Source organism: Varroa jacobsoni, unplaced genomic scaffold (assembly GCF_002532875.2).
Source record: "Varroa jacobsoni isolate VJ856 unplaced genomic scaffold, vjacob_1.0 scaffold_345, whole genome shotgun sequence".
Classification (NCBI taxonomy): Eukaryota; Metazoa; Arthropoda; class Arachnida; order Mesostigmata; family Varroidae; genus Varroa; species Varroa jacobsoni.
This window is the reverse complement of record NW_019213247.1, coordinates 42,375-59,832: the sequence shown is the minus strand read 5'-3', so window position 1 is coordinate 59,832 and position 17,458 is coordinate 42,375. Positions and strand designations below refer to the sequence as shown.

The following is a 17,458-nucleotide window of genomic DNA, read 5'->3' as shown; positions in this document are numbered from 1 at the left end:
AGACGATAAGTGGCTTTCGTTTGACGAAGATCGGTTACGGACCAAAAAGAGAATTGCATTTGGCGATTCTGTCGGCACCGATCATAGGTAGACTATGTATTTAATGGCGCAACGACACAATACTAATTCTGTAAATTTCACCTAACTAGAATGTTCTCGGGGGTGATTGACGTAGATGTATTGCTATCATGAACCCTGGTTCCCAAACATACTGAATGAACGTATTGGGGGTCCTTTGAGATAACAAATGAGTACTACATGTCGGCCATGTGACGGACATCCCAACAAATCTGCCGTTTATTACAGCGGTCTTAAGTCAGCGAACGCTATAGATTGACATCGACAACTCACTATTGTAATACTGATATACTCCTAATTGTTGTTGTAAACATCGTTTGTGATAAACATTGGCCCTCACGTTTCCGACGTCCTTTCAAGTTCTCATACAGTGACAATGCCGAACAAAATAGGCCAGTGCTAGCAAACATTCATGTCTAGGGCTTTAACTTTGTCGGTTTTTGCCAAACGGCAGTTTTTTGAATTCTATATGGCCACATTAAGATCTTACGATACAGATACATCTTGTCTAGTCAAACGCACGTCACTCCAAAGACGCTGACAGCAGGAAAATGCCATATATCGAAAGTGGCTGCACGAGACGGCGACAGGAGCTTGTCATGTCGAAATGCTTTCTTATCCGAAGTCCCTAAAGAAGCGTTCAAGATCAAAACGATCGGATGATGGTATCTTCCCTGAGCGTCGACAGGGGCCCGATGCACATTTGAGTAGGCAGTTGAGCATACGGCTTTTTCGTAAAAAGAACATTCAGCGAATTCGCGATTCGCCGGCGGTGGATATGAGCGGATAGTCCTTGAAGTTGGGCTAAAGCGACGACTTTTTCCCTGTAATTTAGCACGCACACATGCTATGGCCATTCGCTCTGCAAGTAGAAACCAGTCAAGCGACGAAGAAAGATAACGTAAGGCAACATGCGTCAGATCAGGCTAACTCACAAGCGCATTCCTGCTGATCAAAATGCAAGGCGTATTACCCCAAATGAATTTCAACGGTCTCTACAAATCCGAGCAATGCGCTTTTATGGAAAGGTTATGTTCTGATCTGAGATGATCACAGAACATAACCTTTAAACGGTGGAACTCTCCATGAAATCCAGGAACGATTATCAAATAACTACACCAAATCTTTAGACTTCGTAAATCAACAAGAGAACCTAAGAGAAACTCTAGCTTACCTTACACTATTGTACATTCTATTATTTTACTTGGCAATGTAAACCGTATATTTTCATAGCTGGTAATGTCATCGGATCTACTGAACGGCGCCGCATATTTACGCGAGACGAGAACGCATGGCCATTCTAGATTAATTTGGACATTTATCTTAATCAGGACCTATAAACATTGTCCATTTGACGAGTCCCAATGGTGCTGCTTCTAGCGTAAGGGATTTAATTGGCTTGGAACTAGTTGATCCCATTGTCTGTCCCTACGGTATATCCGTTTGTTCCGTGTTGGTATGCAACAAATATGGATAACGTTTTAATAAACGGAATGCATAAGATTATTGCTTGCCATTGACCATAAGCTATTTCGACGCGTATATGTTGATGTCGTTACTCGGGTCAAGTCTTTACCTAACCGACCGTCTTGCTTTGGCCAAAGTATTTGCTTGACTTCGAATCCCATTGGAAGATTTGCCACTCGGTTCCAAGTATCGTCATGGTGTAATGCGGAGCTGTGTTCCGTCATTAATTAACGTGCATGTTCTGCCTGCTTGAATATTGGCCATACAAGTTCTGTTGTTATGGGTTCCTTGTTCAGAAGTTAGTAGCGAAGTTAAACATTACGAAAGCTGACAACGAAATTTCGACCTTCGATACTTTTCTACACCAGACGGATACGACCTACTATTTGAGGGTTTGCACAAGCTTCTTCAGCGAGAACAGAACGCGCATCTTCTAGAGCCGTTTCGTACAAAGGACTGTTTAAACTTTTCAAGTTCCAGGATATTCTGTTTAAATTTACATAGGCAAACACGAAATATCTGAAGTATAATAAGCTCTGTTCTCATTTAAGGCAGGCGTATGGCATTCAATATAGGTCACGTTGCTGTTTTCGTGCCGATCAAGCGGCTAGGCAGTCTACGAGCCTTTACATTTTTGATAGCTGGCGACGACAAGTCAAAATACCCCTGTGGAAGTCTTATTGATATCAATATGACAAGGATCATGTACAACCTCTGGCATGTGCGTCCTCTGAGATAGCACGGTCGCAATGGAGATTCGATTGTTGTTGTTATTATTACATTTCCCTATTTTTTGTTGATCATTCATCTGTGTTCTACGAACGAATCATAACTGGTAGTTCTTTCTACCTAACTCTACCGTGGTAACATGTTTGTTACGTACGGTTGACACAGCAACGCACTGAAAAAAATGCACAGCAGCCAATCCGGTCACGTCGCTTCTTGTTTGTGTAGTGGTCTATATCAGCCATAAAAATCTGCCCACATCATAGCCCCGCAAGAAGAGGCAAGAACAAACGCTTGCAATAATATTCGGTATATTCCACTAGGATTCAGCTTATCAAACTAGCATTTCGAGCTAATACAAGCAAGTATTGACTATGGGGCAATTAATTTACGATATCGTGCAACGCATAACAACCCGTCCCCTTGGCTCAGCGGGTTCGATGTTGAAATACAAGCCAATTTAAATAAACCTGCAACAGATGTCAAACCACACACTGTTTCTCGGGGGGTCGCACATACGCACAAACGTTCGTGAGTTACACAGGTGTACCTCTAACGCCACAAACGCTTTTCTATAGATAAGAGCTAGGTATCGTACATAGCGTCAGGCCTAACAGCCGCGGGTTTATGGAACAGACAGCCATTGAAAATTGGTGGCTTCCGACATAGCATGTCCAAATGTGCCACAAACATCAATGTATCCTATACATACTACATATATGTGAACAACCATTATAGACGTATTTTTACGTAAAGCTAATAGAAAGCAGTATGAACGTTAATAACTTTTACGTGAGACAACGTTAATAGGAATGAGAAATGATCTAAAAGCCAAAATAGCATTAGAAATTAGGCATATTTTAAAGAGGTGAAGAAATGGTTACTGCTAATGTTAGATAGGTTGATTTAGCGTTTTGGATATTTGCATCATATTAGAAAATGCCTGATTATTGTCACAATATAAATTAAGCTGAACCGTCACAGCAAAACAGGGAAACAAGTACACAGGAATATTATAGTGTTTACACATAAAGTATGGATTAACTACTAACGATAAAAGCTGATGCATTCTCATTTTGACATTGTCCAGTTTAGAACAGACACGGGGCTTAGAACGCTAATTTGAGATATTCGGAAAAGCAAGCTTGATTGCAATTAATTTAATCGAAATATGGAAATATTGTAAAAAAGGCAATAGTAAGTTGACAGTTAACTAAAGAAAAATAAATTGCAACGGACAGCTTGGAACAACATTAACTTCGACCACTTATGTGGGCATAACATGGTACACTTTTCGTTATCTAACGATGTCCATCATTTTGTTTGATTCACTACTTTCCCACCCTAGTATTCAATTCTTTCTTAACTACATATTCGTTGGTATGCATACGTAAGCATATTTCAAGTGTTCTCATAAACTAGTATGCCTGCTGATTCGGAACATTGTACATGGGCGAGCAGTAAAAAGTTGTCTGGCTTTCACCCTGATCTTCTTACGGTTTGCATTTGATTTAGATCGCATGTAGCTGCGTACGTACATACACACACTTGGAATCTGTTATGGTTAGCTCCAAAAAAAAAAGAAGAACGAAGGGAAATAACTGAATGAAAGACAAAAACAAGATATACATACAGAAGGCAGTAGGAAGCATGGGCAGACTACTTCAAGTATAGAGCTGGGCCAGTCAGGTAGAAGATGAAAGTGAGGCTAGATGCGCGTCAGTGGAAACAGCTTCAGCCGTACGTCTGGACGAAAAATAAAATGGGCTGCTAAACGTAATTTTGTAAAAAGGAACTCTCCCAAGCATCAGGCCGCTTTCCGATTGTTTTTGGGAGCTTGGAACTCACAGCCCAGGTAACTCCAGCCGCCCGACGTCCTCTCAATAATTCGACTATTTCTACTATCACTGCTACCGCTACTGGTACAGCTAGTACTTCTCGTAGCTATCGTAGCACTAGCAAATTCTAGGCAAGCCTAGTTTCGAAAGAGTTTGTGAGGTCACAGGAAATATAAGCAAAGAGTAGGGCCGCGCGTTTAGAGGTGGACACTCAGACAGCGATAACGGAGAGCAAGGTCAAATTTTCTCTCCATCATGGTTTGCTGTTGACCTCGGCTTGCATGGGCTGTAGTACTGCGGCGGCGCGCTCGGCTTATGCTGAAGTCGATCAGAGGGGTAAAACGTTATAGAAAAGAGATCTCTTCGTATTTATTCTCCGACAAACCCAGGCACATTTCTATTTCGTTCGCTAGCGTTTCCCGGGCCTTCCATACAGTCTTCTATTTTGGCACAAGGCTATGCAGTAGGGCTTTAGCTTGAATGCTGTATGCAGCCGGAGGAACCGTTCGTGGCCACCGGAAAGCTTGCTCAGGCCAGCGGGAGGCAAAGAAGACGATCTCGAAGAAATGTATGTATAATACATCTTTGTATATGTATGTGTCTGTCTAGCGGAGAACAAGTCATACGTCTCCGCTTATATCAGGGCGCGCTACTGCAGGACAGTGAGTAATTTGTCATCTTAGAGATGAATAATAATAGCCATCTTTATTTCTCTTCGTTATCTCGTTATTTGGCTTTTGTTTTCTGTCGCACACAGTCTTCTCTCTGGGAAAAACAGGGTGCTTGCAACTGAGGCTCATGTAGATACCAATAATGTATTAATATTTGCGATCGTTTTTTCCAATTTCCCTCTGATTTTATGCACTCGCCCATTCAAAAGTGTACATGTGAGTGTACAGTATGCTTGAGTTTTTACACCTCGTTTAGTTTTGTATTCGGTCCTTCTTGTCCCCCCGCCCCCTTTTTCGACCCTCTGCGCGTGTTAGCCTCGAATTATGATGAATGATGCGGAGGAAGGCCAAGCCGATGCGTTACATTCTAAACTGCGTCGTTCGCTATTACAGACATTAGGAAGTTCGTACACACCTATTGCCTTTCTTTGTTCGCTTTCGTATATACACACATAGATTCTTCTTTAACAAATGTGAATAAATGTACCAGCCCAGGCCGTAGCTAGAAGTTGGTTAGTGTGCCAACAAACATAAGCCAGCAGCTTGTTCTGACCATGAATGGCCAGCCATTGTCTGTATAATACATCCTGGTGAACCCTGCTGTCTGTCCAGCTAGAAATTGCTCGACTGCATACTGCTGCCCCGAGCATAGACAAAACGGAACAGCTTTCTTTTTCCGAGGACAAAGAAACTAAACGGAAGCTCGACCAGAGATCTAGTCGAGAAACGAGGCACGATAGTGCGACAACGGACACCACAAGTAAAGCGCTAGTGGTACCAGCAGTTAGAAAGGAAGCACGTCATCCTGTCACTCAATCACGTCATTTCCTGCTGGTCGCGCTCATCCTCTTCTTCTTCCTTTTCCGCCGGGACCCGCTGGTCTTGTACGTTGTACCTTTTGCTTCTTCGTTTTTGCCTCTTGCTACTTTCGCGCACACCATCTCCGCCGCATACCCGTCCATTCTGCCTTTTTTATAAGCTCTTTTCTTCGCTTTACTTTATCTTTTCTTTGTTATCTTCTACGTCATTGCCGTCAACGTCACCTCTGCTGTCCTCTTCATCTCGTCCTTGCACCGCTACCACTTCCAACTCCGCCATCCCTTTCCCTCTCTCCTTTCCGTTACCCTCGAACTCTTCCTCTCGTCATTCCTTACCAGCCTTAATTTTGGGCGTGCGGTTGCGCCCGCTGAATCCATTTCTTGTCTAGTGCTTGCTAGCTGGCAGCAGCAGATTCGTTGTTGGCTATCCTAGCTCACCCTCGTGCAGCTACTTCTGTTGGAGCGCCAACCGCTGTGGAGTTCCTATTGTTGTCGGACCACACTCCCACTCGTCGTCTCTTGCCACGTCGCTGGTTGTCATTTGTCCGTCCTCGGCGACTGGTGTACATACAATATGGCCTTGATATCCTTCATTATTGCTTCTTTCGTCTACCTATCAGGTTCCTTCCACGCAAATCATACTCCTGTCTTTTCGGTTTCTCTATTCTTATCCATTTTCCCACCCCCCCTCCCTTGAAAAACACAACCCATAACTCACCCAATGCTAGCAGGACTCTGTGATGATAGCAGTAGCTGACCAGCGTAGGCTCTGCATGAAAAATAGGTATATACGCCACCAAGGGATCCCATGGAAATATCAGTGATAGTTAACTTCCAAGGCGCTTGTGGTCATAAGCCTATGTCGAGATATTGCCTCTAGGTGATTTAGATTGAAACGGGCATGTCTAAGTGATAATCAGTTGTTGTACTTCACACGCACTTACATATTGACAAATAAGCTGACGTTCGTAAAGATAGACTGTAGTTTACTTCTGGCTACAGGTCCGCCCACAGCATGAGGCTCGTTTTACTCCTCACACGAAGTAGAGTCCAGTTGAAAAACTTAGATGTGTTTTTGACCACTTGTAATAATAGGTTCCATCATACTCCTTACCTATCCTACCGTTCAATAGATATAACTATCATTTTCGGCTGTAATGAACATCGGCAAACCACACCGCCTTTTAACACTTACCTACCTTTAGAAAATAAGATCCTACTTTCCCTGGTTAGAGTTTTTACCATAAACATGCACTCACCAATATGACGATAAAGGAAATCGTTAAGTAGAAGAAACTGGAGAAAATAGATGACATCTAATGGCAACAGTGGTGACAACTGTGTTATTAACAGCCGTGTTCATACAGCAAACCCTATCAGCAGTGCTTACTAACCCCCGCACTCTGTGCCCTTTACGGATCCTGCAGCTTTTTCGTTCTACCTCATTGCGACTGATAGCAGGAAGAAGTGGAGATAAGAAGGAGGTGAAAAGATGCCTCCAACCAACGAAGGCTAACGCCTGGTGGACAGGGGAGTGTCACTCGCCACGATCAACACAACTATTGCTATAACATGACCATAAGTTTTGTTAGGCATACAGATACTCGGTCAGATGGGATCATCTTAGTACCTTACGCAGACTAGGCAGTTTCGCCCAGGCTGGGGGCGGGGCCAAGCCCGGTCGAAACCTCTTGAACTAGACATACCCAAAGCGTTCGATGGAGAAACACGCACAGCGAGACAGAGAGATGCAACAAAAAAAAGAACAACGATGTAGATATTTGCGTTTGTATCGTCTATGCAGATGTATGCACTCTGTCCTGCAACGGGGTGAAGGGTAGAAAACTGGTCTATCGTCAACAACGGTAGCCTTTCACTTACAAGAGCATCTAGTTGATGTGGGTCAGCTTCATGCTGTGAGGGTATGTGTTTTTATCCATCACTATATTAACGTACCAGTAACGCTGTGAGCCGAGCACACATGTAGGGGCTCGATATAATGCAGCATCATTGCTATTTACCGCATGACTCGCAAAGGTCACAGTTCTTCGGACAAACGCAGCTGATAAAAGAAGCGAACGCTAATCCCGTGCCACCTTCCGAGGGCTTCATGCTTCTGCTTTTTACTTCAGGCGTTCTTCTGTCATTGCCTCAATGAGATCGACCGCAAGCTGACCGGCAATCGGTTCCCCTATCAGACATACGTCCGATTGTGTTCATCCTCGTCTTCTGTTACCCTCAACTTCCGACTCTGCTGTAGAAAGTTCCCCAAAGCAGTCATCCAACGAAGTGGCAGGCCCGTATCCTGCCACCCTTGTTGTGAGCAAACCAACAACTAGCTGGTGACAACTATAATTGGTCTTTGTGCCACATTGTTCTTCCTAACAAAAATAGTTGTCTTAGGTTAAGCTACCCACGGCCTCAGTGTGCGGCCAACTGCAGTGAACCTGACGTATAGCGCGGCAATGTTTGCGAAGCGTCGATTAATCAGAAATATCTTATCGATGTCTTAGTTATATTGCCGTCATTTTGTCCAGCCCAAGTTCGCGCAGAGACGATCTGTTTCCCCTTGTACAACTCTTCTTATTTGTAGTGTTGCTAAACTTTAGAATTGTGTTACGACAACGGTGCAAATGCTACCCGGGATCAAAAAAATTGCGCTGTCTGTTGTCAAGATGCGTTACTGGTAAAAACGGTTTAAAGATGATTTTGTTACCTTCACTTTGGAAACGTTGACAGAATTATTGCAAATATTGATACATATCGCCGCATAAGCAGCCATGACATTGCCAATGAACTAATATCCATCATCATATAGTTTTCAAATATTTGAAGAAAATTGGGTATAAAATGAAGCTCGCTATCTGGATGCAACACAAATTCTATAGAATTTCAACGAAATTTCCAAGGCGGTTGATTATAGGTCATGGGAAGTGGATGACATACGACAGTAATGTGCGAAGAAGATTATTTCTGGCAAAGCCCCGAGCGACGTCAAAGAAGGTAATTCTGTGTGTTTGGTAACAATGACAAAAAGTCGTACATTAGGAACCGCTGCAGCTGCCGGTTGACTCAGATCTTTCCTGCCAGCAACCAGTAAGAAAACAACAAGCTATTAAACAAATCGGCCGGAACTAGCGGACAGAAGAAACGTCGCTTTCTACCATGACAACGCCGTACCATATACATCTTTAGCTACCCGGCAACAATTGAAAGAATTCGGATACGAAAGTTCAATGTATTTGTCGTGTAGCCGGGAACTTGCGACCTTAGACCGTTATTTGTTTCGTTTTCTGTCAGACACGTCTAATGTTATTATTTTCAATTTGTTGTGGGGATGCGAGGAGCCCTCGTAGCAATTTTTCGCTCAGAACCACAGAAGTCCTACATAAATAACAGCTTCGACGCTTAAGGACCGTCAGTACTTTTTTGACTACCGAACATATTTGGGGCCTTGTTGGCTTCCCGTTCCGATCGTTTCTGTCTTGGATCACCTTAAAGTATTATCGACGGCAATTTTCTTTCTACTGCTGGCTATTTTTATGCTGGAATTCGTAAGAAGGTGACGGAATAACGTGAATTAACCCCAGGACTTGGTCGAAGGCTGCAGTTCGAAGCGGATACAGCTGAACGCAGTTCAGTACCCATTTAATCTACGACCTATCGCAAATGAAATGACTGAAAATATCTTAATATAGTCTATAAAGTGCATATCGCCGTTCGAGAAGGCGTTCACACTTGCGCACGCACGCACGCACGTACGCACAGACAAAACTGAATCGAACTTCAACAAGTCCAACGCCGAACAGTAATCGTCTGAGACCAAAATTAAGCAAGCGACCTACGGAAGAATACTATATACTGCTGGTTCCCTTTTATCCAATCTATTATATATTCAGCAATGAGTTTCTCGGCATAGTAGAAATTAATTGTTAGCTGTAAAATTCCAACTGTCCAAGAAACGTTGCGTTTGCTATCACTATAAAAAAGCCGTGTACCTTTAAAGCTTCTTTGACAGACTGTTTAATATTTTTCGTATATCTACTATTATCTGACATTGCCCCTGGTTGAATTGACAATTTACCTCATACTACGCAATATTCCTTTGAGTTAGACTTGCGTATACGTAGAGACGGAGGCCACGTCAGATTTACGCATGCTTTCGTCTACGGTCAGGATATCTAAGACTGGCCAACAGAAAGATCTCGCAGCAGCTGGATGCTATGGAAACATTAGTTTGTGTTTAAATTTGCCTTTGTCGCGAACCGCCATTGACTCTGTCAGAATAGCTTATGTCAAGCTTCAAGTTGCTATGTAATGGAACGACCTTGTCCGTATTAGTTTCCTTTGACATGTCTTCTATTACAAAAGAACAGATTATTCAACTGCGATACCTGCATCACCCGGCAACCTGCTGCTCGATCGGACATTACTTCAGCCGTTAAGCTGTCGGCTTTCGTGCCCTATGTTTCGTGTGCTCATGATTTGTTAGTGCTAGTAAGAAACGCTAGGCGACAACAATTTGGATGCATCTATTCTGCTTTTTATGGATGACTCTTTTTTGAATCTCATAGCACCTCTAGCTATGCAAACTTACCACGCCAAGTACAGTAAGTAAGTAAGGAGAAAATCTTCCCTGCCCCTATTAAAGAGCCATCATAATTTTTTACGGCATTCCACAACGATCTAAAAGGTCTACGAGGTCAACGATCTAAAAGACTTGAAGACAACGAACTCGTCATAAAACGCATGCAGCGCAGGGACGCAGAAAAAGGTCACAGCGCCGACTACTATTGTGTACCGATAGGCCAACTAGCGCCAAAATAGGAAGGCCTTGGGAGAACTTGCTGAATCTCTCAGTCATAAAGAGAATCTACTGTGTCGTCGCCTTGCGTTCATGCAATCGGCTGAGACTAACTAATCACTGTTGAGTTGCCATGGGCTTGAATTTCGAACAACGGCTGAGCAACTTTGTTAAGTTAACTACCTATGCTGGTATGCTGACGTCCAACACAGGCAGGACAGAAGAACGCCATTCTGAGCTAATCCCGCGCTCGAACAAAGTGGTTTCGGCTAGTCAAACAATCAACATCAACTTAAACGCTTGTTTCTTGTAGCTGTCTTTCTTACTCGGAACCTTACCTCGAACTTCTTGAAACAACATTCCTTCAGTCCGTCGACCCAAGGACAGGGGAAGGCGCCCACTCGCGACTTAGTCGAAAAGCCCTACTTATATAGGAATGAGTAGGGCAAAAGAGTTATGCACGACAAGCTCGATCAATGGACAAACAGGATAACGTCTAGACAATTAAGTCGACAATCAATCGAATCGTTTTTTCCTCCTATACTTGGTCTATGTACGTCCCATAGAGATAATGCGACGTCCGTGTTCAACGAGGCGTTATATGGTTCCCGTCGCTAAGCCAAAAGGCCTTTTGATGTGTTAGACAGCGGAAGCGCATACGAAACAAGGGTGACACCAAAGCGTTTGGAAGATTAGTACATTTGCGCCATCTACTGCTATACCTAGTGATCGCAGAAATGAGAGATTTAAGAGAGCTCGGTAAAGATGAAGAACTAAAGTAATGCGTTGTTTCGCGGTCGACGGTCGTGTAAACAACGGACAACTACTTGTTGCGGCGCAAAGGCCTTACCATAGATAGAGAGCCCTTAAAGCACGATAAGTATAACAACGGGTAGAACATTGGAAACCATTTAAAATGCTTTTGCTCGATTGTAAGAAAGTCGTAGAGAATGTGTAAAGTAAAATGATTGCTGCTAGACACCTAAAAAAGCAATGGGTCAAGGTCCATAGAGAGAGAATTCTCACGACTTTTCTATTTAAGTCACTTTAGGCTTGTTAATAAACAATTGTTTATTAACAGGTCTAGCCCATACCTTGTACCCTGAAAGTCACAAATTACCTTAGAAAAACTTACTGAGGAACAACACGTGTATGTTACACATAAAATTACTGTAAAATTGGACGATTAGTAAGGACAGGTGGATGATCTTTACTCAGACTGGACAATAATGACCATTTTCTGAGTTGAGAGTAGTTGAGGTATCGATGCTTCGCGAAGGAAGAACACAACAAATAGCAATAGACAGCTGCGATACACACTTTCTCCATCTCGACACATGCGTAAGTCTGATTCGAGATTTGAAGCAATCCACCTTAGACAATAGCTTGCATATATTGCAACATAATTTTTACAAACATAAGCGTTATGTTTAGTTGAATTTGCCTAGGGGGAGCTAACTTTTTCCATCTGGACAGTAAGGCCGTCACTAGTAAAAGCATCCATGCATGCAGTCGCATGTTCTGTACCTGTATTGAAGTTCGAGCCAGGCTTTTTCTAGTCATAATTCAAATGGTCGACTAACCGTATTCGATTACAGCTTCTATGTGGTAGAGTGGAGACGCCGTCTTGGACCATATTGATTCCAGCTTTGCTTCCTGAGAATGTGAACCGCAGCAATGGACAATGGCTAGAAAAAGGCAGCAGTGTATTAAAACCAAAAAAATATCATATATAGCTGAAAAAATGAAATCAGCTTGGATGTGAGCTCTGTCTTATATTGGCTGCTATCGAATGTCGATATAGTTAGGACGGGCAGAAGCTCGTTTGTTTAGTGAAGAGTTCGCCTGTCGGCACTAGGTCGCACAGAAGTGATATAAAGGTTTAGGTAAAATCACATGAAGCAAACGGCCGCAGACGGTCTCGGACAGGCTACTAATTTTTTTAGACGGCAAAGTTATTTTGCTGTTGCCGCAGTACCACTCTATACTGGCCGGGGGTAAATCTTCAAGGAGAAACAAAGCATAGTATTTTTTGATACCTCGATCGATTTTTGATGCCTTTCTTACTTGCTTTTTAAGGACAAAGCTTATAGTTTTATGCCCGAGTCATTTATCATGTCAGCTATTATCGATAACGTGTAATATCGAAGCTATGCAAACTTGGCCGTATGATTGCTTGAATATATTCGGCTATTACCATGGTCTTATGCGCTACCTCCTTAAGAAGCTCCCAGAAGTTTATATGTAAGCACTAGGGTAGTAAATAGGTTTTAAATTGTGGCAAAATGCATTTTAGGCAGCGGTACTCATCCTAAACGGAGCAGTACTCGAAAATCCAGCAATAGAAAGAATGAATTTGATTTTAGACTAGCAATGACTAATGACTACATTACGTGAATCTGCCGACCCCTCTATATAGATAAAGTAATACCATACGATATAGATTACATCGAAATATAGATTTAAACATGTACCTATGGCATTCTTGTCGACTCGCCTCAGGCGTTTCTGTTGATGTCGCGACCAATGTTGTGCACAGATGCTGATATCAGACCCTTTAAGTCCACATTTCACGAAGTTCAGTGCTCTATCCTATTTAGTTATTTAAACGTTTTTAGCGTCTAGAGAATGCGTTTGTTTTCGTGAGAGCTAGAACAGCTTTCTTCAGACTATCGCTATTGAAAACACGCTTCGCACACAACGAAGCCGCGTCTCTCCGAGACTATCTTGCGATAGTGTGAAATTGTTTTGCTTATCGATACGTAATCTATTTACTATAGACACATTAGAATTGTACTTTTACGCATATCCTAATAAATATAAGAATAATTCATATTTCCCCAAGTTTATAGGGTTATTAAGTATAGCTATCAAAATACACTGTGATCAGGAATTATTTTCTCGTAGCTATACTTACATACGATCGCACACATTTACACATCGGAGATACTGCAAATGAGAAAAACATGCATGGACATCATTCGGAGTGAAGTTAGATAATATTTTGCCAATCTGCTCAGTGAAAGTATGTCTGCTGGTGCAAAACGAAAGCTCTACTAAGGACAGCTGCTCCCGTAGACATTCTTCAAGTCAGAGCGATCGTCATATAAGAATCTCGGGCCGTATTTTGCCAAGAACGTTGCATTTGGTAAGGATTTCTTGTGTTACGCAAAGAACTTCCAGAAGCGGACAGGCGTGCTTGAGTGGAAAACACTGAAGAGTACACCTGTATATTATATATATCCTTGGATCCGATTCTCTACGTATACGTCAATGCGACTTGTTCAGTTCAATATATTCCGAGCTTTGTCGAACAGAAAGAAAATGTTTTGTCATTGTGATATCACCGGGATCCTCTTCCATCACTTGAAAATATCTTACTATCTTTTTCATTCAGCTCGGTAGCTGATTTTGCCATTGTTCCGAAATAGGTTACGTTGTCTTAATATATGTAATCTATTTGGTATTTCGAGCTCATCCAAGTCCATCCTGTATTTGCATTGGAGTCGATATTCGTATAGATACAGCGTTTACTCTAAACAAAATGTTGATTTTAGTGTTACAGACAACAGCCGCATCCTCGTAAGCACCACATATACCTCTATTGGTGCAGCATATGTCTGCCAAGGTTAATGCTAATATAACTGGAGCTCAACTGGCAAAGATACGAAAAATTCGGCAAATCGCACAAATTCGAACATAACAGAGTGCATAGTTTTCGAAAATATTCTCGTTCTCTTCGAATATTTTTCACTACGTCAAGCCATTCATAAATTAATCGTTAGAACTATTTTCAGCAATAGCTTATGTCACTCTGAAAAATGCAACAGACTTAAGACGTTAGGATTCACGGTCCTAATAGAAGGGCATATGCAAATCGACACAGTCTCGTACGTGCAGGTTCGCCAGTAAAGCCTATTACTGCTATAATTATTAGCTCTTGTTGTCATTCTATTGCTGCTTCATATGGGTCCTAAAGATCGTTTCTGGCTACAGAAAACTTATATTACGCATGTAGATAGCCTAAGAACACTAACAACCGGCGAGCTAAAACGAATTACCTCATTTTAAGGCTAAGTCACCCATGAGACGACAGCTAGCAGTCATTAAGCATCTATTGTAAGGGTCATTACAACTCTGTGCTGCTTAGCTCGTAGAAAAATTAGATACAAAGCTCTCAAAATCGACATGCCTCTCCTAAGAACTTAACGGAAATAGATATCCTTTTAGCCATTTTCCACTACCCGAAGTTTATGTGATTACCCGTCTTAGAGGTATTAGATCAAACAAACAATAGCCCAGTTTGGACCCAGTGTGTTTGTTTCCATTATAATATAGTAAATCTTGCAAGAGTAAATTTAGAGCGTCATCAAGAATCGAGATAATTTGTTTAGCGTCATGAACCATTACCACTATTAGTAATCCCAGAAGGCTACGGATAATTTTTTACCTGTTACCGGAAAATGTTACAAACTTGTACTTTTAGATTCGCATATAGTAAACGTTTTTCATATCCTACAAAAATATTGAAACACAGGTTGCGTTTTCTGTTCGGCCATTAGAATTTCAAAGATTCACTGATATTTATGTTTGAGAAAAGGTCTAGTAACACGAGACCAGCGGGATATTATCACACTAAGATCATATTAGAAGTCAATGTACAGTGTATAGCTTAGTTTAAAATTGATACCATTAACTGGAAGTAAAAACTTATAGTACACAGAACCAGACAGTGAATTTATTTTTTGCGAGGTAATGGCAGCCACTATTCCTATGGTACGGCTGGACAGCCCGCCAATAATTCACATTATTAAAATGCAAATTCATTAAATTTGATTTCGTGATATTCATTAAGATGAATGAGTTGAAGCTTACAAAGCAATTTGTTTTTACAATTAATGTTGGACTGATGCTTGAATGATGCATCCAACGATATTTGCAAGCTGTCCTTTACAATCTAAATGCTTTGAAATTTGCGATTTCTGAGACAGAGTTCACAAGAGCCTCTTTCCTATAGCCAATACATATAAATATCTATTTTTTTTTTATTCATCTTATAAAATTTAAAAATTAATCAAATAGAAAAGGAAGGTCTTACCACTTACGACAATAATACCTTTAAATATTTTCGCTGTGAGAATAGTCAGAGAAATGTAGATGGACCTGTGCGACGTCCATGTAGAAGGAAGATACGGACGCCATGTCCGTATATATCTAGAATGTGGTTTCTGTTCGTTCTGCTTATAAGCAGTCATAATGGTTTTGCTTGTGGTTGGTCGTGTAAGCAGTTTAATTCTAATCATATGACGGTATATTTTGACTCGACGTTGTGTAAGGATTATCCTGAAGTTCACGATAGTCTGCTTCATCTACCTGGACTCTAGCTATAGTTGAAGTTACATAATCTCACTGTTATGTATTTCAAATAATAAACAAAGAATTATTCACGTAGAGAGATGTCGAAGATGAGGTGACAGAGGACGGGGGAAAGGAAGGGTCATCACATTATACGATAGAGCTACCAATAAGGATAATAATATCTCTTAACTCTTTCAACAAGCTGCTCAGACAATTTGTTGCGTCGATCTTCCGTTTCCCGACAACGTATACAGTATTTTTCACCAACGTAGGCCCTCATCTGATCACCGCGTCAACTTGGGTCAACACCTTTATAGCGAATACAACTAAATAATCATTAGTGTCATAAAAATTAGAAGCTTCACTTACGGCGTATACATAAAGTGCCTATATTTCAATCTAGCACGGAATTATAATCTTGTCGCACAAGATACTATAATTAAGATTTGCGATCCTCTGGAAGTTTCTAAGCGAGGCACAATCCACATATCTGCCTCATCGCCTTCTGCCGCGCCTACAAATCAGGGTTCAAATCTCTGTTGAAGTTGAAGTATTCCTGAGTACGAATCGCAGACTCAGACGTATGGAAACAGAAGGAGTAACGGCGAGCAAAAAAAGAATCGTTGTACCCAACGCCCGTCGTCCGTAGATCTTTTCGGCTTTACGCTGTTGCCAGTGTTTCCCTTTTCCAGATTCTTAGAATGCTTCTCTCCCATTAGTCCAAGCTTAGAGCTGAGCGCCTATCCAACGGGTTATTAAAGGCCACAGCCAGCACCTGAAACCCGTATAAGCCAAGAATCACGAACAAAAACGGTGCAACTGGCAGACTACTATTCAGCAGATGGACGCATCGTAATTGGAAGAACAGACGAAAACCTTAACTCCCTCCTCCTCCCCCTCGCCCTCCCCCTGTGTTACTCCGATACTCTTCTTTTTTCCTTCCAAAAGCTCCTACATCAACTGCTTCCCTTCGTTAGTTTTGTTTTGCTTTCACACTTGTTTCTACCCCATCTCGACTTGAGATATTTGGGTAGATCCCGGCGTACTCACCCCCCTCAGCCTTTATGCTTAAATTTCTACTCTACCAAGGCGCTCACCGTTTAGAGAACACTAAGACGATGGCTCCACCCGTTTTCGCTAACTGTTACGTTGGAAGTATCGACACCTTCTTTATTTGCTACTACTGTGTTCGCTATTGCTCTAACGAGGTAAATGGGCGCCTAGTAATATTACATTTCTTCTATACGCGCTTCTACTCGTATTCCTACTTTTTTTTTTATCGCCTTCATCAACGATATGGCCGTCGTAACAGCAACCCGTTGCTTAACTTAGGTCACTAGTTAAGTACCGTATAAACCACGATGAATTTCAGACGGCAGGCGCTGGCAAAATAATTGTTAGCTATGGATGCTACGTAGGATTTTCATGAATTCTAATCCGTACTGAGACATGTACTACCTTGGCTTTGATTACGCTCTGTTATCTAACTAGTTCTAATTGTCTCCAAATATACACTGCATTGATAGAGACCTGACCAAAGAACGGCTTTATCGTCTGAACGTATCCCTATAAACCGTGACAGCGCACTGACTTCATGAGTTGTTCGGTGCTAACTACTTGTAATGTCACACTATGTGTCTATAAAAGGTGTACAATGATGGCTAAGTGACACCGCAATAACTGGTGAAACCATTGACG

General features: G+C 41.8%; 1 long non-coding RNA gene across 1 annotated transcript; it reads right to left on the bottom strand.

Annotated features, from left to right (window-relative positions):
• Nucleotides 1-267: 267 nt before the first annotated feature.
• Nucleotides 268-4,234, bottom strand: LOC147753614 (uncharacterized). The gene is made up of 2 exons (XR_015310646.1): nt 3,905-4,234; nt 268-940 (listed from the first exon to the last, which is right to left on the bottom strand). It is a non-coding gene; the product is annotated as an uncharacterized LOC147753614 (long non-coding RNA).
• Between the last annotated feature and the right edge of the window lie 13,224 nt (nt 4,235-17,458).